Raw genomic sequence first — 24,907 nt, 5'->3', positions numbered from 1 at the left:
AATCCTGTAGTAGGGGATTACCACATGAACCTGTAGTAGGGGAGTACCACATGAACCTGTAGTTGGGGAGTACCACATGAACCTGTAGTAGGGGAGTACCGCATGAACCTGTAGTAGTCCACACCACCGGGTAGGGGAGTACCACATGAACCTGTAGTAGTCCACACTACCGGGTAGGGGAGTACCACATGAACCTGTAGTAGTCCACACCACCGGGTAGGGGAGTACCACATGAACCTGTAGTAGGGGAGTACCGCATGAACCTGTAGTAGTCGACACTACCATGTAGGGGAGTACCACATGAACCTGTAGTAGTCGACACTACCGGGTAGGGGAGTACCACATGAACCTGTAGTAGTCGACACTACCGGGTAGGGGAGTACTGCATGAACCTGTAGTAGGGGAGTACCACATGAACCTGTAGTAGTCCACACTACCGGGTAGGGGAGTACCACATGAACCTGTAGTAGGGGAGTACCGCATTAACCTGTAGTAGGGGAGTACCACATGAACCTGTAGTAGTCCACACTACCGGAGTACCTGTAGTAGGGAGTACCACATGAACCTGTAGTAGGGGAGTACCACATGAACCTGTAGTAGGGAGTACCGCATGAACCTGTAGTAGGGGAGTACCACATGAACCTGTAGTAGTCCACACTACCGGGTAGGGGAGTACCACATGAACCTGTAGTAGGGGAGTACCGCATTAACCTGTAGTAGGGGAGTACCACATGAACCTGTAGTAGTCCACACTACCAGGTAGGGAGTACCACATGAACCTGTAGTACCTGTAGTAGGGGAGTACCACATGAACCTGTAGTAGGGGAGTACCACATGAACCTGTAGTAGGGGAGTACCACATGAACCTGTAGTAGTCCACACTAACCGGGTAGGGGAGTACCACATGAACCTGTAGTAGTCCACACTACCGGGTAGTACCACATGAACCTGTAGTAGGGGAGTACCACATGAACCTGTAGTAGGGGAGTACCACATGAACCTGTAGTAGGGGAGTACCACATGAACCTGTAGTAAGGGAGTACCACATGAACCTGTAAAGGGGGGTACCACATGTAGTAGGGGAGTACCACATGAACCTGTAGTAGGGGAGTACCACATGAACCTGTAGTAGGGGAGTACCACATGAACCTGTAGTAGGGGAGTACCACATGAACCTGTACCACCTGTATGAACCTGTAGTAGGGGAGTACCACATGAACCTGTAGTAGGGGAGTACCACATGAACCTGTAGTAGGGGAGTACCACATGAACCTGTAGTAGTCCACACTACCGGGTACCACATGAACCTGTAGTAGTCCACACCACCGGGTAGGGGAGTACCACATGAACCTGTAGTAGGGGAGTACCGCATGAACCTGTAGTAGTCGACACTACCATGTAGGGGAGTACCACATGAACCTGTAGTAGTCGACACTACCGGGTAGGGGAGTACCACATGAACCTGTAGTAGTCGACACTACCGGGTAGGGGAGTACTGCATGAACCTGTAGTAGGGAGTACCACATGAACCTGTAGTAGTCCACACTACCGGGTAGGGGAGTACCACATGAACCTGTAGTAGGGGAGTACCGCATTAACCTGTAGTAGGGAGTACCACATAAACCTGTAGTAGTCCACACTACCGGGTAGTACCACATGAACCTGTAGTAGGGGAGTACCACATGAACCTGTAGTAGGGGAGTACCACATGAACCTGTAGTAGGGTAGTAGTACCACATGAACCTGTAGTAGGGGAGTACCACATGAACCTGTAGTAGTCCACACTGAACCGGGTAGGGGAGTACCACATGAACCTGTAGTAGGGGAGTACCACATGAACCTGTAGTAGGGGAGTACCACATGAACCTGTAGTAGTCCACACTACCGGGTAGGGGAGTACCACATGAACCTGTAGTAGGCGAGTACCACATGAACCTGTAGTAGGGGAGTACTGCATGAACCTGTAGTAGGGGAGTACCACATGAACCTGTAGTAGTCCACACTACCGGGTAGGGGAGTACCACATGAACCTGTAGTAGTCCACACTACCGGGTAGGGGAGTACCACATGAACCTGTAGTAGGGGAGTACCGCATGAACCTGTAGTAGGGGAGTACCACATGAACCTGTAGTAGGGGAGTACCACATGAACCTGTAGTAGGGGAGTACCGCATGAACCTGTAGTAGGGGAGTACCACATGAACCTGTAGTAAGGGAGTACCACATGAACCTGTAGTAGGGGAGTACCACATGAACCTGTAGTAGGGGAGTACCACATGAACCTGTAGTAGGGGAGTACCGCATGAACCTGTAGTAGGGGAGTACCACATGAACCTGTAGTAGGGGAGTACCACATGAACCTGTAGTAGGGGAGTACCACATGAACCTGTAGTAGGGGAGTACCACATGAACCTGTAGTAGGGGAGTACCACATGAACCTGTAGTAGGGGAGTACCACATGAACCTGTAGTAGTCCACTACCGTGTAGGGGAGTACCACATGAACCTGTAGTAGTCCACTACCGTGTAGGGGAGTACCAGCTAGCTACGAAATGTTAGCATGTAGCTGTAGCGTCATTCATTCATTCATTCATTCATTCATTCATTCATTGTAGTAGTAATGGCAAACCAATCATTGTATCAAGGGTATAGTATCTTGCTATCTTCACATTAGCAGCTACAGATTGTTCAGACAGAAGCTACCATTAGTCAAAAGGTCAAAATCTACAGTTTTCAACTCAAGATGACTTGCAAAGAGGCACGTCTTAGCACCATCTGCCACCTAGAGCTGGAAACAGACCAGTCTATATTAATGAAGCTTTCCTTTCTGTTTTGGCTTGATATCTACCCTTAATTGGCCCTAGGAACATAACATTTAGCTTGATATCTACGAGCAAATAATTATTAGGCTTGCACTCCGTACACTCTCGTAAAAAAAAATCACATACAAACTCACCATATAAATTTGCAACGCTGAATTGTTGAACAGCATTTTGCTGAAAAATATCTCCTCATGAGAATTCTCCTCAGAATTAAGACAGGTGTCATTTGTATGTAGCAGTTCAGTTTGGAGTCAGTGTTTGCTGATTTAGGCCAACAGATGGCGCTTGATACCTGGGCTTTCAATTGAACTTGTTTTGGGTGTGAAACTACTACGTAGGTGGCCATAACTATCCATATCATTAATGCAGTGTATGGAAGGAGGGTTATCTGTTAAAAGCTAATGAATCGGAATGTGTGTAGGCTATGACAAGAAAGCGCTGAGCTCCAATTCACCAACCATCTGGGGCTTATGCAGTAAGTTCCCTGAGCGGCACAGCGGTCTACGATACTGCATCTCACTACAGACCCTGGTTCGATTCCCCGGCTGTATCACAGCGGTCTAAGATACTGCATCTCACTACAGACCCTGGTTCCATTCCAGGCTGTATCACAACCGGCACGGTAACCACAGTGGATCTTCTAGTCAACACGGTAACCACAGTGCATCTCCTAGTCAACATGGTAACCACAGTGCATCTCCTAGTCAACACGGTAACCACAGTGCATCTCCTGGTCAACACGGTAACCATAGTTCCCCTCCGACATGTCCATCCGTTGACCACTGTGGGATGAGGAGGGTCTTCTGTCTGGGTCCAGCCCGTCTGCAGCCATGTATGGTGCTTTAGCCCATCAGTTATGGACCTCTGAAGTGGGGATTTAGGGGCTTATGGGGGGGTTAAATCCCCGGATTCAAGCCCCTAGCTGCCTGATTGAGGGATTACGATCCTTGACCCCCATTTTCACCTCTCCATCTTGACTAATGAGAAGTGGGTGGTCGTTTTTCTGGTTGTGTCTCTACTTGACATCCCTGGGTGGGGAGGGAGGGGGAGAGGAGAGGTCGCTAAATGATAGCGCTAGTGGTTAGTTGTTGGAGGGGTGGGGTGGGCGAGGAGGGGGGAGAGGAGAGGTTGATAAATGAGTGGTTTAGTTGTTGGAGGGTGGGGGAGGAGGGGGTAGAGGTCAGTAAATGAGTGGGCTAGTTGTTAGTTGTTGGAGGGATGGGAAGGAGGGAGGGAGAGGTCAGTAAATGAGTGGTTTAGTTGTTAGTTGTTGGAGGGATGGGAAGGAGGGAGGGAGAGGTCAGTAAATGAGTGGTTTAGTTGTTAGTTGTTGGAGGGATGGGAAGGAGGGAGGGAGAGTTCAGTAAATGAGTGGTTTAGTTGTTAGTTGTTGGAGGGATGGGAAGGAGGGAGGGAGAGTTCAGTAAATGAGTGGTTTAGTTGTTAGTTGTTGGAGGGATGGGAAGGAGGGAGAGGTCAGTAAATTAGTGGGTTAGTTGTTAGTTGTTGGAGGGATGGGAAGGAGGGAGGGAGAGGTCAGTAAATGAGTGGGCTAGTTGTTAGTTGTTGGAGGGATGGGAAGGAGGGAGGGAGAGGTCAGTAAATGAGTGGGCTAGTTGTTAGTTGTTGGAGGGGTGGGGGAGGAGGGGGGAGCACCATATCATTTTGAGGGGGGTCTGATGCAACAGTAAAGAAGAGACATCAAAGATACAACATAGGTGTACATACATGTGGATGATATATTGACTACAGAATGGACCGCTTTACCTACAAAGGTCTCCAATGGTTTCCTGGAACTGCCTATGTTAGCAGTATGGTAATGTCTTGGCATTATGGGTGTGTGTGTATGCACAGCATGTGTGTGTGAGAATGAGGTCAACTTTGTGCCTATGTGAATTAATTGGAAATATGTGTGTGTGTGTGTCTGTGTGTGCGTGTGTGTGTGTGTCTCTGTTCCGGTATGTCAGGTATCACATGTCCAGTGGTGGAAAAATAACCAATTGTCATTCTTGAGTAAAAGTATAGATACCTTAACAGAACGTTACTCCAGTAAAAGTGGAAGTCACTCAGTAAAATACACACTCCAACACTCAGACATAATTTACACATAGCCAGGGACACACTCCAACACTCAGACATCATTTACACGTAGCCAGGAACACACTCCAACACTCAGACATCATTTACACGTAGCCAGGAACACACTCCAACACTCAGACATAATTTGGAGAAGATGCATTTGTGTTTAGAGTCCTCCAGATCAGAGGCAGTGGGGATGACCGGGGATGTTCTCTGTTTAGTGAGTCCTCCAGATCAGAATTTGAAAAGGGATGTTCTCTGTTTAGTGAGTCCTCCAGATCAGAGGCAGTGGGGATGACTGGGGATGTTCTCTGTTTAGTGAGTCCTCCAGATCAGAGGCAGTAGGGTTGACCAGGGATGTTCTCTGTTTAGTGAGTCCTCCAGATCAGAGGCAGTAGGGATGACTGGGGATGTTCTCTGTTTAGTGAGTCTGCCAGATCAGAGGCAGTAGGGATGACCAGGGATGTTCTCTGTTTAGTGAGTCCTCCAGATCAGAGACAGTAGGGATGACCAGGGATGTTCTCTGTTTAGAGAGTCCACCAGATCAGAGGCAGTCGGGATGACCAGGGATGTTCTCTGTTTAGTGAGTCCTCCAGATCAGAGGCAGTAGGGATGACCAGGGATGTTCTCTGTTTAGTGAGTCTTCCAGATCAGAGCCAGTAGGGATGACTGGGGATGTTCTCTGTTTAGAGAGTCCTCCAGATCAGAGGCAGTAGGGATGACCAGGGATGTTCTCTGTTTAGAGAGTCCTCCAGATCAGAGGCAGTAGGGATGACAGGGGATGTTCTCTGTTTAGAGAGTCCTCCAGATCAGAGGCAGTAGGGATGACCAGGGATGTTCTCTGTTTAGAGAGTCCTCCAGATCAGAGGCAGTAGGGATGACCAGGGATGTTCTCTGTTTAGAGAGTCCTCCAGATCAGAGGCAGTAGGGATGACCAGGGATGTTCTCTGTTTAGAGAGTCCTCCAGATCAGAGGCAGTAGGGATGACCAGGGATGTTCTCTGTTTAGAGAGTCCTCCAGATCAGAGGCAGTAGGGATGACCAGGGATGTTCTCTGTTTAGAGAGTCCTCCAGATCAGAGGCAGTAGGGATGACCAGGGATGTTCTCTGTTTAGAGAGTCCTCCAGATCAGAGGCAGTAGGGATGGCTGTCATGTATTGTCATGTTATGTCTTGTTCCTGTTCTTTCTCTTCACTTCGTTTCCCTCTGCTGGTCGTATTAGGTTACCTTCTCTTCCTCTCCTTCCCCCAGCTGTTCCTCATCTCCTCTAACTACCTCGTTTACTCTCTCCCACCTGTTCCTTTTTTCCCCTCTGATTAGGTCTCTATTTCTCTCTCTGTTTCTGCTTCTGTCTTTGTCAGATTCTCATTTGCTTCACCCTTGTCCCGTCCTGTCGTAATCTGCCTCTTCATCAGATGCTACGTGTGATCAGGTACCTCTGTCCTCTACAACCCGCGCCTACCCGGAGAGACCAGCAGTCTGTTGCCGCTAACCCTGCTATTCTCCTCTGCTGCTAGAAGGGGACTCTCCTGTAAAGATCAGAGGACTTTATGATTTATTTGTCGCCCTCTCTGCGGGTTGTCTATTTTGTCAATCGATACATCTGAAGAGGATATATGTCTTCCCTGTGTTTGGACATTAAAAGACTCTGTTTCTGTTAAACCGCTTTTGGGTCCTCACTCACCTGCATAACAATGACTGGGGATGTTCTCTTGATAAGTGAATGAATTTGACCATGTTCCTGTCCTGCTAAGCATTCAAAATGTAACGAGTACTTTTGGGTGTGAGGAAAAAAATGCAGAGAGTAAAAAGTATGTTATTTTCTTTAGGAATGTAGTGAAGTAAAATCAAAAGTTGCCCAAAATATAAATAGTAAAATACAGATACCCCAAAAATGACTTAAGTTGTACTTTAAAGTATTTTTTACTTAAGTACTTTACACCACTGCATATGTCAGGTGCTTCTGCTCCACTTCAGTGTGTGTGTGTGTGTTCCGGTTGGTGTGTGTGTGTTCCGGTTGGTGTGTGTGTGTGTGTGTTCCGGTATGTCAGGTGTCCGTGTACATGGGGTGGAAATAAGCTGCGCTGAAACTTTAATGAGAATCTGACATCTTCAACATGAACATCTTCAACTCCTCATCCTCACCTGAACACTGTCTATATGTGGAGAGAAAAGCAGCCTTTCCTACCAGACAGACGTTCTGTGTTGTCCTACACACAAACAAACTATTGACACTAGTTATGAAGCTTCATTGTAAAGAATCAACAGCCTGGCACGTCAGTAGGTTTCCACGACATTTCAATGGTCTTGTGTACAGTACCTTAAATGTACATGCAAGTTGATGTTGACGTGTGATGACTGATCCAAATGATTTTGCTTCATTCGTTCTTTTGTTATTGACTGGCTAATAGCCACATCATTTGCCAATTAGCAGATCAATATTAGTTTAAATCATTACGTGCTTGGCTGAACTGTAAAAACACTAGAGTACTGTAAATTCAATATTGGGACACCCCTGATTAGTTGTCCTAATGAGGTCTACTGTAAATCAATGACCCAAATCAACAATGTGCAATGCTTACCTCCTATAACTTAAATCTACACTTCTGTAAGTACATGAACATCCTTGAAGGAGCACTCCTCAATTTCTAGTCCTCGATTTTGGTAGGGCGGTAGTGACAACAGAATTCACATAGCCTACCTCAGTGGCAGTTACGCCGACCAAAACCCTGACCTCAGTTTACAGTACAAACAGTTCATCGTTAGGGGCTCAGTGTAGGTAGAAACATAGATTTAGGAGTGCTCCTTTAAACCAGGACTACGTTATTCACGTTTTTCACATCTCAAAACACAGTAGCATCATAAAATCCTCTGTGAACTGTTGTGTGCTGCAACACTGACATCTGGAAGTAGTTGTCTTTTGACCCCTGACCCCCCCCCAGAATCAATTGAGTTGCACTAATAGAGTTACACAAAACAGACTGTTCTCTTTTGGCTGCGTGCATTGACCTTCGATCCTAACCCTCTGTCAGTCAGTAAACGGTCCCTTTTGAGGCGCTGTACACTGAGGCTGGGGGGGGGTCAGGCTGATTCTGGATGAAGCGGCTGGCTTTGTGTCTGTCCAGTCAACCACGTCGCCCACAGAGGAGGGCGACACTATTAACATGGCTGATATTTCCTTTACAGTCTCTGCACTGACTGCCTGTGAGTTTTTAAAGTCTTCTTTGGTTTTTAAATAAATCCACGATTGTGCACCCCAATTCATGTCAGACATGCTTTTAAGTTTTGTACCCAGTAGGTCCCTCAGGTCCTCTGTCACTGGCCTTTTAACTATCCCAAAGTCTGGGACCAAGAGGCATGGAGAGGCAGCGTTTAGTTACTATGCCCCCAGCCCTCTGGAGTAGCCTGCCAGAGAACCTGAGGGGACCAAGAGGCATGGAGAGGCAGCCTTTAGTTACTATGCCCCCAGCCCTCTGGAGTAGCCTGCCAGAGAACCTGAGGGGACCAAGAGGCATGGAGGCAGCCTTTAGTTACTATGCCCCCAGCCCTCTGGAGTAGCCTGCCAGAGAACCTGAGGGGACCAAGAGGCATGAAGAGGCAGCCTTTAGTTACTATGCCCCCAGCCCTCTGGAGTAGCCTGCCAGAGAACCTGAGGGGACCTAGAGGCATGGAGAGGCAGCCTTTAGTTACTATGCCCCCAGCCCTCTGCCAGAGAACCTGAGGGGACCAAGAGGCATGGAGAGGCAGCCTTTAGTTACTATGCCCCCAGCCCTCTGCCAGAGAACCTGAGGGGACCAAGAGGCATGGAGAGGCAGCCTTTAGTTACTATGCCCCCAGCCCTCTGGAGTAGCCTGCCAGAGAACCTGAGGGGACCAAGAGGCATGGAGAGGCAGCCTTTAGTTACTATGCCCCCAGCCCTCTGCCAGAGAACCTGAGGGGGGCTGAAACTGTGGACACATTTAAAAGAGATCTTAAAACACACCTCTTTGGCTTTGCTTTTCCTTTGGGTACTTTAGTCCTTCAGTTTTTTATTATTCTTTAGTTTATCATCTTATGGTTGTTGTGTAGCGTTGGTCAATTAGGTGAGGCAGGTAGCCTAGTGGTTAGAGTGACTGGCTAATCTGCCAATTAGCAGATCAATATTAGTTACTGAAAGGTTGCAAGATTGAATCTCTGAGCTGACAAGGTAAAAATATGTAGTTCTGCTCCTGAACAAGCCAGTTAACCCACTGTTCCTAGGCTGTCATTGAAAATAAGAAATTGTTCTTAACTTACTTGCCTAGTTAAATAAAGTTAAAGAAATATTCAACAGATGATCAGGTCTATATAATTATCAAACTTATATATATATTTGTAGTAGAAAGGAAACACAGACTCTATGTTTAAGTATTAAAAGTCTCCTTTAGTAATACAATTGTAGGCAGAAGTTGGTACAGAGTACAGTATATGATAGCTCTCCACAGGTTCTGCAAAGTGTCTAAGACATCCTGTAACTTATAGCCTCCCCAGTCCTCCGTGCCTGGGTTTCCCTGGCAACAACATGTTAATAAATCTAACCTCCCCCTGACAACAGCAAACCATCTTGTCATCCATTAAAAGCTCAGAAGTGGGTTTGACCGAAACTTTACCTTTCATCACAAGTATAGGGTCATAACAAGGTGAACGAGTCTAAGCATCTTCTGACAGGTGGCCGTTTTCATCAGGCCTGCGGCAGCCTTGTGTTCTCGGGAAACCAGTCATATTCTCAGAACCTCAGACAGCCACGGTGGGGCCCAGACAGGAGGAGTCTGAGCGTAGGTGGTTTCAGCCTTCTGACAGTGTCTGAAGGGCACAACACTCAAAACAGGTGTAAACACACACACACAGAGGTTTCCTGAAGAGGAGACCTTACAGTTTATCATAACATAATGTATAAACCCTTTAAAAGTTACGAGGCCTTGGTAAATTCCTTCAGTAGTAAATATTTCAGTTTCTTTATTTTAATTGTTTTTTATTCGTTTTTTTCCTGTGAAGCACATTGCGTTGCCTTCCATGTCTGAAATGTGCTGTATAAATAAAGCTTGATTTGATTACATCCACTAGTAGTAATACGAGTCTGGAACTATAGGATGTTATTTACAAATTATGTGTTGAGAGAGTACTTAGCCCTCAAATATGACTGCTTTCTTAGTAGTACTGGGTACTGAACCATACTGTAGTACTGGGTACTGAACCATACTGTAGTACTGGGTACTGAACCATACTGTAGTACTGGGTACTGAACCATACTGTAGTATTTGGGTACTGGACCATACTGTAGTACTGGGTACTGAACCATACTGTAGGTAGTACTGGGTACTGAACCATACTGTAGTACTGGGTACTGAACCATACTGTAGTACTGGGTACTGAACCATACTGTAGTACTGGGTACTGAACCATACTGTAGTATTTGGGCACTGAACCATACTGTAGTACTGGGTACTGAACCATACTGTAGTATTTGGGTACTGAACCATACTGTAGTACTGGGTACTGAACCATACTGTAGTACTGGGTACTGAACCATACTGTAGTATTTGGGTACTGAACCATACTGTAGTACTGGGTACTGAACCATACTGTAGTATTTGGGTACTGAACCATACTGTAGTACTGGGTACTGAACCATACTGTAGTACTGGGTACTGAACCATACTGTAGTAATTGGGTACTGAACCATACTGTAGTATTTGGGTACTGAACCATACTGTAGTATTTGGGTACTGAACCATACTGTGGTACTGGGTACTGAACCATACTGTAGTATTTGGGTACTGAACCATACTGTAGTACTGGGTACTGAACCATACTGTAGTACTGGGTACTGAACCATACTATAGTATTTGGGTACTGAACCATACTGTAGTATTTGGGTACTGAACCATACTGTAGTATTTGGGTACTGAACCATACTGTACCTACAAAAGCTAGTCCCTATATACACATCTTTCCACATTTACTCTGGCTCCTTTTTGTAGGGCTAAAAGGGTACTAAAACTAAACTAACTCTCAACTGCTGATTTACTCTTCCATGTTCTGTATAGATCTTTAACATGTGAACTAGGGTGGCAGGTAGCCTAGTGGTTTGAGTGTTGGGCCAGTAACACCTATAAGTAGCCTACTAAGAAAGCAGCCAAAATGTTGTTGGATCGAGTCCCCGAGCTGACAAGATGAAAATTGGTCGTTCTGCCCCTGAACAAGGCAGTTAACCCACTGTTCCCCGGGTGCTGAAGACGTGGATGTTGATTAAGGCAGCCCCCCCCCCCCCCGCACCTCTCTGATTCAGAGGGGTTGGGTTAAATGCGGAAGTCACATTTCAGTTGAATGCATTCAGTTGTACAACTGACTAGGTATCCCCCAAATTCACTATAACTAACTCAATTGACACTGATCTCTAACTCACTATTGTGACATTTAACCTTGACTCTTTCTGTCCTCCACTGCCCCCTACCTGCTCTGCCATCCCCAATTCACTGCTAATCCAACCTAAATTCCAGCACCGCCTGCTTCTGTCAACTCATTTTTGGTCCCAACACAGACCGAGGGAGGGGGCCGAGGGAGGGGGAGAGGGGGAAAGTTAGGATTGATGAAAACAACAGATCGCTACTCCCCTAATCCCTTTGTGTCCTCAGTGTTAATCCAGCCGTACAAACCCCTCATACCCACGCCTCGTACCCAACCCTCCCAGCACACAAACAACTAGATAGTATTCCGTTCAGGAAAGAAATGTTGGATAGTCATACTGTAAACACAGAGCTAGCAGCAGTAGCATCCCATAACAAACACACAACAACACTAACTCTAACTGCTTTGGGTACATTTCGTCTGTGTCGCCCTAGGGATGTTTCAGCGTTAACATCAATTCTTTTTTGTGTGCAGTGTGCTTAAATTGTCGCATGGGGGGTGATGCTGTGTTCTGCAAATGTGTTGATTTTTTTTCTGTGCTTTCTGAAATGTTGTCTATGTGCATTCGTTGTTTTTGTTGCATTTGTGCATACAGAGTAGTTGTTTGGTATGCATGTGTGAACACATGCATGCGAATGTAACTCAGTGAATTCTTTGTGCTGTGTTTTTTTGTGTGTGTATCCCAGTCTTGTTTACTAGCTGGAGGCTGAGGAGGCTGCGTTTATTGAGGTCACACCCTGGCAATAGTGGAGGAACCGATTTCCCCCCACCCACCCCACCCCACCCTCGCCCTCTTCTCCAACCCACCTACCCAGGCTACTGGTAAGAGAACTCTCCGTGGTGCTGGAAAGAGAAAAACACACACAGTGAGTGCATTGCGGCCATATAAAGCAGATAAATAGACAGAAAGACAACAGTGAGGCAGAGGGGATGGGGGGGGGGCAGAAAGATACTAGTAGAGAGAGAGAGAGTCAGGGAGGCAGAGGGGATGGGGGGCAGAAAGAAAAGATACTAGTAGGGAGAGAGGGGATGGGGGGGGGCAGAAAAATACTAGTAGAGAGAGAGAGAGAGTCAGGGAGGCAGAGGGGATGGGGGGGCAGAAAGATACTAGTAGAGAGAGAGAGAGAGGGAGGCAGAGGGGATGGGGGGGCAGAAAGATACTAGTAGAGAGAGAGAGTCAGGGAGGCAGAGGGGATGGGGGGGGGAAAAGATACTAGTAGAGAGAGAGAGTCAGGGAGGCAGAGGGGATGGGGGGGCAGAAAGATACTAGTAGAGAGAGAGAGAGAGGGAGGCAGAGGGGATGGGGGGGCAGAAAGATACTAGTAGGAGAGATCAGGGAGGCAGAGGGGATGGGGGACAAGATACTAGTAGAGAGAGAGAGAGAGTCAGGGAGGCAGAGGGGATGGGGGGCAGAAAGATACTAGTAGAGAGAGAGAGAGAGTCAGGGAGGCAGAGGGGATGGAGGGGGCAGAAAGATACTAGTAGAGAGAGAGAGAGTCAGGGAGACAGGGAGGAGATTTGCTGGGAGGAAGGAAGGTAGAGTAGGCGTGTTCTTTGTGATCCGTGCTCATAAAGCCTGGTCTCATCTGCTGAGGCTAGTGGAGTGGATTTCTGTGTTGATGAGAGAGACAGCGGAGAGATGATCTGACTGAACACCCCCCTGACACACACATCGCTCTGCTTCTCAACTAAGGATACTAACTGCATCTGAGGGTCACACACAACCGGACAGCCAAGAGTTCATCAGATTGGTTCAGACAGAAACCCACCAGGAGCCGCCGGAGTGTGTGTTGAGTCTGCATGTCATAAGGAGTGTGTGATGCTGGTAGCGTCTGTCTATGTCTGTGATGCTGGTAGGGTCTGTCTATGTGTGTGATGCTGGTAGGGTCTGTCTATGTCTGTGATGCTGGTAGGGGCTGTCTATGTGTGTGATGCTGGTAGGGTCTGTCTATGTCTGTGATGCTGGTAGGGGCTGTCTATGTGTGTGATGCTGGTAGGGTCTGTCTATGTATGTGATGCTGGCAGGGTCTGTCTATGTGTGTGATGCTGGTAGGGTCTGTCTATGTTTGTGATGCTGGTAGGGTCTGTCTATGTGTGTGATGCTGGTAGGGTCTGTCTGTGATGTGTAGGGTGATGCTGGTGATGGGTCTCTCTATGTGTGTGATGCTGGTAGGGTCTGTCTATGTGTGTGATGCTGGTAGGGTCTGTCTATGTGTGTGATGCTGGTAGGGTCTGTCTATGTTTGTGATGCTGGTAGGGTCTGTCTATGTGTGTGATGCTGGTAGGGTCTCTCTATGTGTGTGATGCTGGTAGGGTCTGTCTATGTATGTGATGCTGGTAGGGTCTGTCTATGTGTGTGATGCTGGTAGGGTCTGTCTATGTTTGTGATGCTGGTAGGGTCTGTCTATGTGTGTGATGCTGGTAGGGTCTGTCTGTGATGCTGGTAGGGTCTGTCTATGTGTGTGATGCTGGTAGGGTCTCTCTATGTGTGTGATGCTGGTAGGGTCTGTCTATGTGTGTGATGCTGGTAGGGTCTGTCCATGTGTGTGATGCTGGTAGGGTCTGTCCATGTGTGTGAAGCTGGTAGGGTCTGTCCATGTGTGTGATGCTGGTAGGGTCTGTCTATGTGTGGGTGATGCTGGTAGGGTCTGTCCATGTGTGTGATGCTGGTAGGGTCTGTCCATGTGTGTGATGCTGGTAGGGTCTGTCCATGTGTGTGCAGATGAGTGTAAAGCTGGCTCCTGGGTTGGAGTATAGCATTGTTTGGACAGGGGCCTTGGGTCTTTCTGGCTACCCAGGGGAGGGAGCACTGGCCTGGGCATCCACAGGCCTCGCTACCCCCTGTCACCGCCCTGGCCCTGGAGGACTCCTTTGAGCAAGCCCAGCTGTTGGGAGCGTACAATGGCTACTGGGCTTCCCCGTGGATTGAAGTGGCTTTCTGTACATGTGCTCCGAGATCTGGCTGATTTGTTCTGCGGCTCGCACTGGACCCACCTGGAGAACATTGCTTTGGCCCTCCTCAAGCCAGCAGGGACACAGCTCTACTGTAAGTACCACACACACACACGCACGCACGCACGCACGCACGCACACACACGCACGCACACACGCACGCACACACACACACACACACACACACACACACACACACACACACACACACACACACACACACACACACTTGGGCATGCACACACACCTTTCCCTAGCAGTGCCATTGAGTTAATAGGATTTACCTTTGTTACCTGATCCTCTGTATAATGAGTGCGCCGGCAGTGACATTTTTTTTGACACCGATCGAGAACATCCCCTTCTCCCGTGTGACACCGTTGCCTAGATACGGACATAGTGTGCCGCTGTCATTTCTGTTTTGAGAAAATTGCAGCTCGGAGAACCAACAGCTGCAGCCAACGAGAGGAGAGGGCTGAGAGGACGGGAAAGTAAGAAGTGAGAGGTAGTGAGGGAAAGAGGGGATGTAGGTTTGTGTCAGAGCTGCAGAACAACCGTTTTAACAGAATAGATTGAGAGCTTCTCCAACAGATCAAAATCAAATCAAATCAAATAAACTTTATTTGTCACATACACATGGTTAGCAGATGTTAATGGGAGTGTAGCGAAATGCTTGTGCTTCTAGTTCCAACAATGCAGTAATAACCAACGAGTAATCTTACCTAACAAGTCCAAAACTACTACCTTATACACACAAGTGTAAAGGGATAAAGAATATGTACATAAAGATATATGAATGAGTATGAATGAGTGATGGAACAGAACGGCATAGGCAAGATGCAGTAGATGGTATCGAGTACAGTATATACATATGAGATGAGTAATGTAGGGTATGTAAACAAAGATTTATCTGATTTGAAGATAGGAAAGAAAGAGAAAATATGTGTAAGACCAGAGGAGGACAAACAACTGCAAGGTTTCATTGAAAAACAATGTGATAAACGAGCTGAGTGCAGCGATGCAGGTTTACAGGGATTACAGAGGCTTAATTCAGCTCCAGTAGAGTTTTGAATCCTGCAAGAGCACTCTGTGCCTGAGCACCAACGATAAACTTAGACTTTGAGGTACATTTGCGCAGTATTAACAGCTACAAGTTGTAATTATACCACTGCCATCTGTCTCTTGTCTGTCTGTGACAGTGTTTCAAAACTGCCCTTTCAAAATGAGTAGTCTCTGTAGCGAACCGGAACCGCCTGCTCCACATGCAGTTAAACCCACTAACCCCAACACCCAGGTTATTCATGGAGAGACAGAACCGCCTGCTCCACATGCAGTTAAACCCACTAACCCCAACACCCAGGTATGGGTGGTATGGTGATGCAGGAGATGCTGGTCTCTCTGACTGGAGGCCATGTAATCTACATCTGTCTGCTCTCCTCTCTGACTCTCTCTCTCACACACACACACACACACACACACACACACACACACACACACACACACACACACACACACACACACACACACACACACACACACACACACACACACACACACACACACACACACACACACACACATAAACACACACACACACACACATATATACCGGTACACACACACATTCACTCCCTCAAACAGCATAGTATACACTCTGCATCTACACACACCTACCGGTACACCCACACACATTGAATCCCACAACACATCATTAGATGCTCAGTGGTGTGAATGTAAACAGTGTTATATCAGTGGTGTGTTTGAACGTGGCTGTAAACAGTGTTATGTTCATCGTCCATTCTCCTCACTTGATAGCAAGAAATCAAAGGGATCGCAGTTGATCTGACGTCATTCCAATTCACGCAGCTCGTCTGTGACGCACAAGTGTTTGTGGAGGAATCCTGTAAAGAATAATCTTTTTTGAGAATCAGATAAAACCACAAGCCCGATCATTTGATCAGGAATCGCAGCAGTTCTTTGTGTAAATCCAGGAATGCACATAAATGCGATCAGTACCACAATGTGTGATATCCTGTGTTCGTGGTACATGACACTAAAGGATTTCTCAGTACTGTTGTTGCCCTAAAGCTACTGTGTCATTCGGTTCTGTGTCATTTGGTTTTCTTATTTAATCAGTAAGTTCTTGATCAATGGAAGTAATTTATCAGAGAGTGAAAAAACAGTTAGGACAAAAATCGACTAGATAGTGGACCCCTCCAGAATTGTTTGTGCGCTTGGGTATTTTTTACAGGGACAGTGCACATTAATCAACGTTTCAGTAAAAGTGCCGGTTTTAGCCAGTCGGCTCATTTTCAACCGCAGTCCCTGGGTTTGCATTGTACAGCTCCGGGGATACTGATGAAACTATGACCAACAACTGCCACAGATACTAACAACCCTTTACAGGCAACGAACCCAGCAGGCCACCAGACACAGCAACCAGAAACCAGCCACCAGACACCAGAAACGTCACTGAGCCACGATGTCATTAACATTTCTTTATTATGCTTTTCAGAAGGTTGTCGGATCGCTCCAAACAGGAAGAAACTCTGAGGTTTGTCCAGTATGTTGAAGATAGTGGACTAAGAGCCTACAACGGGCTGGTCTCCCAGAAACTGGATGTTGAAGATAGTGGACTAGGAACCTACAACGGGCTGGTCTCCCAGAACCTGGATGTTGAAGATAGTGGACTAGGAACCTACAACGGGCTGGTCTCCCAGAACCTGGATGTTGAAGATAGTGGACTAGGAACCTACAGCGGGCTGGTCTCTCAGAACCTGGACCACGGCAGGAATGAGAGGAACAGGATTTACCTACAGGAGAAACAGGAAGAGAAGAGAAAACAGGAAGAAGCCATAAAAAGGTAGGAGTCTTAAAATGCGTTCATACACCTACAGGACACTTTGAGAAATGATCCACACATACAGACTGGTCATGCTTGTCTATAGATGTGAGATGTTGCACACCCACACCCCAACACACCCACACCTCAACACACACCCACACACCCACACCTCAACACACACACACCTCAACACACCCACACCTCAACACACCCACACCTCAACACACACCCACACTTGTCCAGTTATATCTAGATCCACTAATACATTGTATCCCTGTAAAGTCACAGGTTTAAGTTGATGCATTGTGCCATGGCAGCCATGGATGTTTTACAATGCCATGTAACCTGAGTCTTCAGATTTCCCCTCATTCTGATTTACATTTACATTTAAGTCATTTAGCAGACGCTCTTATCCAGAGCGACTTACAAATTGGTGCATTCACCTTATGACATCCAGTGGAACAGTCACTTTACAATAGTGCATCTAAATCTTAAAGGGGGGGGGGGGGGAAATACTTATCCTATCCTAGGTATTCCTTAAAGAGGTGGGGTTTCAGGTGTCTCCGGAAGGTGGTGATTGACTCCGCTGTCCTGGCGTCGTGAGGGAGTTTGTTCCACCATTGGGGGGCCAGAGCAGCGAACAGTTTTGACTGGGCTGAGCGGGAGCTGTACTTCCTCAGTGGTAGGGAGGCGAGCAGGCCAGAGGTGGATGAACGCAGTGCCCTTGTTTGGGTGTAGGGCCTGATCAGAGCCTGGATTTGAAGCGATGTCTTGGCTTCGTTGGTCAAATGTCATTACCTGACTTGTTGAGTTGTCACACATACTGCAGAGAGGAAAGAGTCTGTAATGTATGTGCTTCTTGTGTGTGTGTGTGTGTGTGTGTGTGTGTGTGTGTGTTAACGGGTTGTGTGTGTGTGTTAATAGGTTTTGTGTGTGTGTGTGTTCATGGATTGTGTTTGTGTGTGTGTGTGTGTTAACGGGTTGTGTGTGTGTGTGTGTGTTAACGGGTTGTGTGTGTGTGTGTATCTCTTTGACTATGGCATATTGCCATATTTTGGTGTGCCAGTGGGTTGGCGCAGGCCTCTCTAGGGAGTATAGTTAATTTGTCACTTCCTGACTTATTTAGGACTTGTCCTTGGCTAAAGGTTGTCCCTGCCTGCTCTACTTCTGATATGGAGAGTAGTGTTAGGGTAGCCTGCTCTACTTCTGATATGGAGAGTAGTGTTAGGGTAGCCTGGTCTACTTGTGATATGGAGAGTAGTGTTAGGGTAGCCTGGTCTACTTGTGATATGGAGATTAGTGTTAGGGTAGCCTGGTCTACTTGTGATATGAAGAGTAGTGTTAGGGTAGCCTGGTCTACTTGTGATATCACAAACAGATGACAGCGGCCATAGGAGCACAAACAGATCTGGGACCAGGCTAGAATTAGGGGGATTGTGATCATAAAATCGATGAATGATCCCACGTTCACTATTGGATATAAATACACTATTGGATATAAATACACTAAGTGTGTGGTTTGTGTATAGTTGTTTTTAACATAGGACCTATCAACAGAACTATAGGCAAGGTTACACTGTCACGCCCTGGCCATAGAGAGGCTTTTTATTCTCTATTTTGGTTAGGCCAAGGTGTGACTAGTGTGGGCGTTCTATGTTAGTTTTTCTATGTTTTTCTATTTCTTTGTTTTTGGCCGGGTGTGGTACTCAATCAGGGTCAGCTGCCTGTCGTTGTCTCTGACTGAAAACCATACTTAGGCAGCCTGTTTTCCCGCTATGAGTTGTGGGTAGTTATTTTCTGTTTAGTGTGTGTTGCACCTGAAGGAGCTGTTTCGGTTGTGCCTTTTGTTACTTTGTTATCTAGTGTTCAGTTATATTTAATAAAATGCCGAACACGTACCACGCTGCACCTTGGTCCTCGCCGTCTTCCACCAACGATAATCATTACATACGTGTTAACTGGGTAATGATGGAAGAGATGTGATCCAAAACTTAAAACCAGGCATACATGTTCACTAACTGAAAGTCGGTCATTTCAGTCGTGTGATACAATGTTTATAAAACAGTCCTACAAAACGTTGGAACATCTTGCAAATGTTTTTTGTCCTCTTTCGCTCTCTGTCCCGATGAAAGCGAATATGTAGCGGCACCACGTGGGCATCTGAAAGCTCAGCGCATAGCAAGCAGGCGCACCATGTGGGCATCTGAAAGCTCAGCGAATAGCAAGCAGGCGCACCATGTGGGCATCTGAAAGCTCAGCGAATAGCAAGCAGGCGCACCATGTGGGCATCTGAAAGCTCAGCGAATAGCAAGCAGGCGCACCATGTGGGCATCTGAAAGCTCAGCGAATAGCAAGCAGGCGCACCATGTGGGCATCTGAAAGCTCAGCGAATAGCAAGCAGGCGCACCATGTGGGCATCTGAAAGCTCAGCGAATAGCAAGCGGGCGCACAACGTGGGCATCTGAAAGCTCAGCGAATAGCAAGCGGGCGCACAACGTGGGCAGCACGTGGAGACCGCGAGCCTTGGTTGTGTGTCAACAAGTAGGCGCTGTGGAGTCGAAGTGTGTGGTTCGCCAGTGATAGATCATAACAGACTCAGAGGATATAGAGCTGGTTGGGGTCTGCTTGTGTGTGTCTGTGTGTGCTTTCTAATGCTACATGCTGATGGTGGAAGGAGAGTTCCTCGACAGATTCCCTTTCTACATGTTGCCAAAGTCTCTGCAACATCTGAGAGATACGTTTTCAAAGCTGAAACAGTCATCGCTTATATTAAACCTCGTAGGGTATTGATGGCTTTCACCTGAGAGCTGTACTACAAAGCAGGCTCAATGAGTTAGCCAGCTAGCTTTGATAAATAACCACAAATAACTATTGATAGTCTGGTTCATTATGAAAACTAAACTTAGATATGTTTTTTTTTAGTTGTTGAGTCAATTTTACCGTACCCATTTCAAGTATATCTTCAAAACAATAAATAATAATATTTCAGACTGTTTAGGCACGTTTAGCTGGCTAACTCATTGAACCTGCTTTGTGGTATACCCCACTGGTAAGCTCTGCAAATGTTGTTGAGATTGTTTAGTGTATGCAGAGCCTTAAAGCTTATGGTCATTTAGTCACTTGTTCTGATAGTAAAGCTGACTCCAACTGCAGTTGACTCCTAATATGTCCTTTTTTCTATTTGTTATCTGTATACTCACAACACTGTTTATACGAGTACATGTCTATGAGCAAATTCTATTTGAGCAAGTCCACGTTTTCAAGCACAAAATCCTAGGTCCTTCAGTCATATGATGAAACGTTTTTTTGTTTTTTGTTATGGAGTGTAGAACAAACTCGTATAACTTTTCACTCAAAACACACGGCAAAAGTTAGCACACCAAAAAGCGAGTCTGTCATCCTAACTCTGCGTCAATTCCAAGAGAGGTGAAAGTGATATCTAGGGTCCCGATATTTTTCTAGCCGTCTCTCAGCTGTTGTCAATGTAAAATATTAATGCACAGTAGCTAGAGGAAGAATATGAAATGATAGCTTGATTTTTCATGAGGCCTATTAGTAGGTCAATGAGACAACCCATTTTTACAGTAGCTGACTGAGGGAGAGAGAGAATGGGAGAGGCAGAAATAGAGGAGAGGGAGGGAGAGAGAGAGGGTTTGGTGAAAATAGAGAGAGAACAGGAGAGACCAAAAGAGAGGGGGAGAGAAAGGGGGGTAAAGATAGAGAGCGAATGGGAGAGACAGAAAGATAGAAGAGGGAGGGACAGAGAAAGGGGGAATAAAGATAGAGGGAGCGAATGGGAGAGACAGAAAGATAGAAGAGGGAGGGACAGAGAAAGGGGTAAAGATAGAGAGCGAATGGGAGAGACAAAGATGGGAGAGGGAGGGACAGAGAAAGGGGGTAAAGATAGAGAGCGAACGGGAGAGACAAAGATAGGAGAGGGAGGGACAGAGAAAGGGGGGTAAAGATAGAGAGCAAATGGGAGAGACAGAAAGATAGGAGAGGGAGGGGCAGAGAAAGGGGGGGTAAAGATAGAGAGCGAATGGGAGAGACAGAAATATAGGAGAGGGAGTTGCAGAGAAAGGGGGGTAAAGATAGAGTGAATGGGAGAGACAGAAAGATAGAAGAGGGAGGGGCAGAGAAAGGGGGCTAAAGATAGAGAGCGAATGGGAGAGACTGTCATGTTTGTCATTTATTATCTTGTCTTGTCCCTGTGCTTCCCATTCTATTTGTTTCCCTCTGCTGGTCTTATTAGGTTCTTTCCCTTTTTCTATCCCTCTCTCTCCCCCTCCCTCTCTCACTCTCTCGCTCTCTCTTCTCTCTATCGTTCCGTTCCTGCTCCCAGCTGTTCCTATTCCCCTAATCAATCATTTAGTCTTCCCACACCTGTTCCCGATCCTTTCCCCTGATTAGAGTCCCTATTTCTTCCTTTGTGTTCCGTTCCTGTCCTGTCGGTTCCTTGTCTAGAATTCACTGTGCTGTGTTTGTGTATCGCCCTGTCGTGTCGTGTTTTCCTCAGATGCTGCGTGGTGAGCAGGTGTCTGAGTCTGTCTGGTTCAAGTGCCTTCCCGAGGCAACCTGCTGTTCACCTGCTGTTCAAGATCGAGTCTCCAGTTTGTCCTCGTCATTTCGAGTGAAAGTTGTGTTTTTTGTTTGTATTTACTTTACTGGATTAAAGACTCTGTTTTCGCCTAGTCGCTTTTGGGTCCTCTTTCACCTGCATGACAGAAGGAACCGACCAAGGAATGGACCCAGCGACTTCAGACGCTCGTTACACTGCCGTCGAGATCCAAGGAGCCATGCTCGGCAGACACGAGCAGGAATTGTCTGCTGCTCGCCATGCCGTGGAGAACCTGGCCGCTCAGGTTTCCGACCTCTCTGGACAGTTCCAGAGTCTACGTCTCGTGCCACCTGTTACTTCCTGGCCTGCCGAGCCTCCAGAACCTAGGGTTAATAACCCACCTTGCTACTCCGGGCAGCCCACTGAGTGCCGCTCCTTTCTCACGCAGTGTGAGATTGTGTTCTCTCTCCAACCCAACACATACTCTAGAGAGAGAGCTCGGGTTGCTTACGTCATTTCACTCCTTACTGGCCGGGCTCGAGAATGGGGCACAGCTATCTGGGAGGCAAGGGCTGATTGCTCTAACAAGTTCCAGAACTTTAAAGAGGAGATGATTCGGGTTTTTGACCGTTCAGTTTTTGGTAGGGAGGCTTCTAGGGCCCTGGCTTCCTTATGCCAAGGTGAACGGTCCATAACGGATTATTCTATTGAGTTTCGCACTCTTGCTGCCTCTAGTGAGTGGAACGAGCCGGCGCTGCTCGCTCGTTTTCTGGAGGGACTCCACGCAGTGGTTAAGGATGAGATTCTCTCCCGGGAGGTTCCTTCAGATGTGGACTCTTTGATTGCTCTCGCCATCCGCATAGAACGACGGGTAGATCTTCGTCACCGGGCTCGTGGAAGAGAGCTCGCATCAACGGTGTTTCCCTGCTCCGCATCGCAACCATCTCCCTCCTCTGGCTCAGAGTCTGAGCCCATGCAGCTGGGAGGGATTCGCATCTCGACTAAGGAGAGGGAACGGAGGATCACCAACCGCCTGTGCCTCTATTGCGGAGTTGCTGGACATTTTGTTAATTCATGTCCAGTAAAAGCCAGAGCTCATCTGTAAGCGGAGGGCTACAGGTGAGCGCAACTACTCAAGTCTCTCCATCAAAATCCTGTACTACTTTGTCGGTCCATCTACGCTGGACCGGTTCGGGTGCTACATGTAGTGCCTTGATAGACTCTGGGGCTGAGGGTTGTTTCATGGACGAAGCATGGGTTCGGAAACATGACATTCCTTTCAGAGAGTTAGAGAAGCCTACGCCCATGTTCGCCTTAGATGGTAGTCATCTTCCCAGTATCAGATTTGAGACACTACCTTTAACCCTCACAGTATCTGGTAACCACAGTGAGACTATTTCTTTTTTGATTTTTCGTTCACCGTTTACACCTGTTGTTTTGGGTCATCCCTGGCTAGTATGTCATAATCCTTCTATTAATTGGTCTAGTAATTCTATCCTATCCTGGAACGTTTCTTGTCATGTGAAGTGTTTAATGTCTGCCATCCCTCCCGTTTCTTCTGTCCCTACTTCTCAGGAGGAACCTGGCGATTTGACAGGAGTGCCGGAGGAATATCATGATCTGCGCACGGTCTTCAGTCGGTCCCGAGCCAACTCCCTTCCTCCTCACCGGTCGTATGATTGTAGTATTGATCTCCTTCCGGGGACCACTCCTCCTCGGGGTAGACTATACTCTCTGTCGGCTCCCGAACGTAAGGCTCTCGAGGATTATTTGTCTGTGTCTCTTGACGCCGGTACCATAGTGCCTTCTTCCTCTCCGGCCGGGGCGGGGTTCTTTATTGTTAAGAAGAAGGACGGTACTCTGCGCCCCTGCGTGGATTATCGAGGGCTGAATGACATAACGGTTAAGAATCGTTATCCGCTTCCCCTTATGTCATCAGCCTTCGAGATTCTGCAGGGAGCCAGGTGCTTTACTAAGTTGGACCTTCGTAACGCTTACCATCTCGTGCGCATCAGAGAGGGGGACGAGTGGAAAACGGCGTTTAACACTCCGTTAGGGCATTTTGAGTACCGGGTTCTGCCGTTTGGTCTCGCCAATGCGCCAGCTGTTTTTCAGGCATTAGTTAATGATGTTCTGAGAGACATGCTGAACATCTTTGTTTTTGTCTATCTTGACGATATCCTGATTTTTTCTCCGTCACTCGAGATTCATGTTCAGCACGTTCGACGTGTTCTACAGCGCCTTTTAGAGAATTGTCTCTACGTAAAGTCTGAGAAGTGCTCTTTTCATGTCTCCTCCGTTACTTTTCTCGGTTCCGTTATTTCCGCTGAAGGCATTCAGATGGATTCCGCTAAGGTCCAAGCTGTCAGTGATTGGCCCGTTCCAAGGTCACGTGTCGAGTTGCAGCACTTTTTAGGTTTCGCTAATTTCTATCGGCGTTTCATTCGTAATTTCGGTCAAGTTGCTGCCCCTCTCACAGCTCTTACTTCTGTCAAGACGTGTTTTAAGTGGTCTGGTTCCGCCCAGGAGCTTTTGATCTTCTAAAAGAACGTTTTACGTCCGCTCCTATCCTCGTTACTCCTGACGTCACTAGACAATTCATTGTCGAGGTTGACGCTTCAGAGGTAGGCGTGGGAGCCATTCTATCCCAGCGCTTCCAGTCTGACGATAAGGTTCATCCTTGCGCTTATTTTTCTCATCGCCTGTCGCCATCTGAGCGCAACTATGATGTGGGTAACCGTGAACTGCTCGCCATCCGCTTAGCCCTAGGCGAATGGCGACAGTGGTTGGAGGGGGCGACCGTTCCTTTTGTCGTTTGGACAGACCATAAGAACCTTGAGTACATCCGTTCTGCCAAACGACTTAATGCCCGTCAAGCTCGTTGGGCGTTGTTTTTCGCTCGTTTCGAGTTTGTGATTTCTTACCGTCCGGGTAGCAAGAACACCAAGCCTGATGCCTTATCCCGTCTGTTTAGTTCTTCTGTGGCTTCTACTGATCCCGAGGGATTCTTCCTTATGGGCGTGTTGTCGGGTTAACAGTCTGGGGAATTGAAAGACAGGTTAAGCAAGCACTCACGCACACTGCGTCGCCGCGCGCTTGTCCTAGTAACCTCCTTTTCGTTCCTGTTTCCACTCGTCTGGCTGTTCTTCAGTGGGCTCACTCTGCCAAGTTAGCTGGTCATCCCGGTGTTCGAGGCACTCTTGCGTCTATTCGCCAGCGCTTTTGGTGGCC

At 47.3% G+C, this 24,907-nt stretch overlaps 1 protein-coding gene across 1 annotated transcript in view; it reads left to right on the top strand.

Annotated features, from left to right (window-relative positions):
• Nucleotides 1-13,487: 13,487 nt before the first annotated feature.
• The window catches only part of LOC124042128 (serine/arginine repetitive matrix protein 2-like), a 39,581-nt gene continuing 28,161 nt past the window's right edge, over nt 13,488-24,907 (top strand). Inside the window, exons 1-2 of the mRNA XM_046360487.1 lie at nt 13,488-14,370; nt 16,789-17,136. The gene's annotated coding sequence lies outside the window, so the exon portion shown is untranslated. The remainder of the gene's footprint in view (nt 14,371-16,788; nt 17,137-24,907) is intronic.

The sequence above is a fragment of the Oncorhynchus gorbuscha genome, linkage group LG08 (genome assembly GCF_021184085.1).
Source record: "Oncorhynchus gorbuscha isolate QuinsamMale2020 ecotype Even-year linkage group LG08, OgorEven_v1.0, whole genome shotgun sequence".
Taxonomy (NCBI): Eukaryota; Metazoa; Chordata; class Actinopteri; order Salmoniformes; family Salmonidae; genus Oncorhynchus; species Oncorhynchus gorbuscha.
This window is presented reverse-complemented; position numbering and strand designations above follow the sequence as displayed.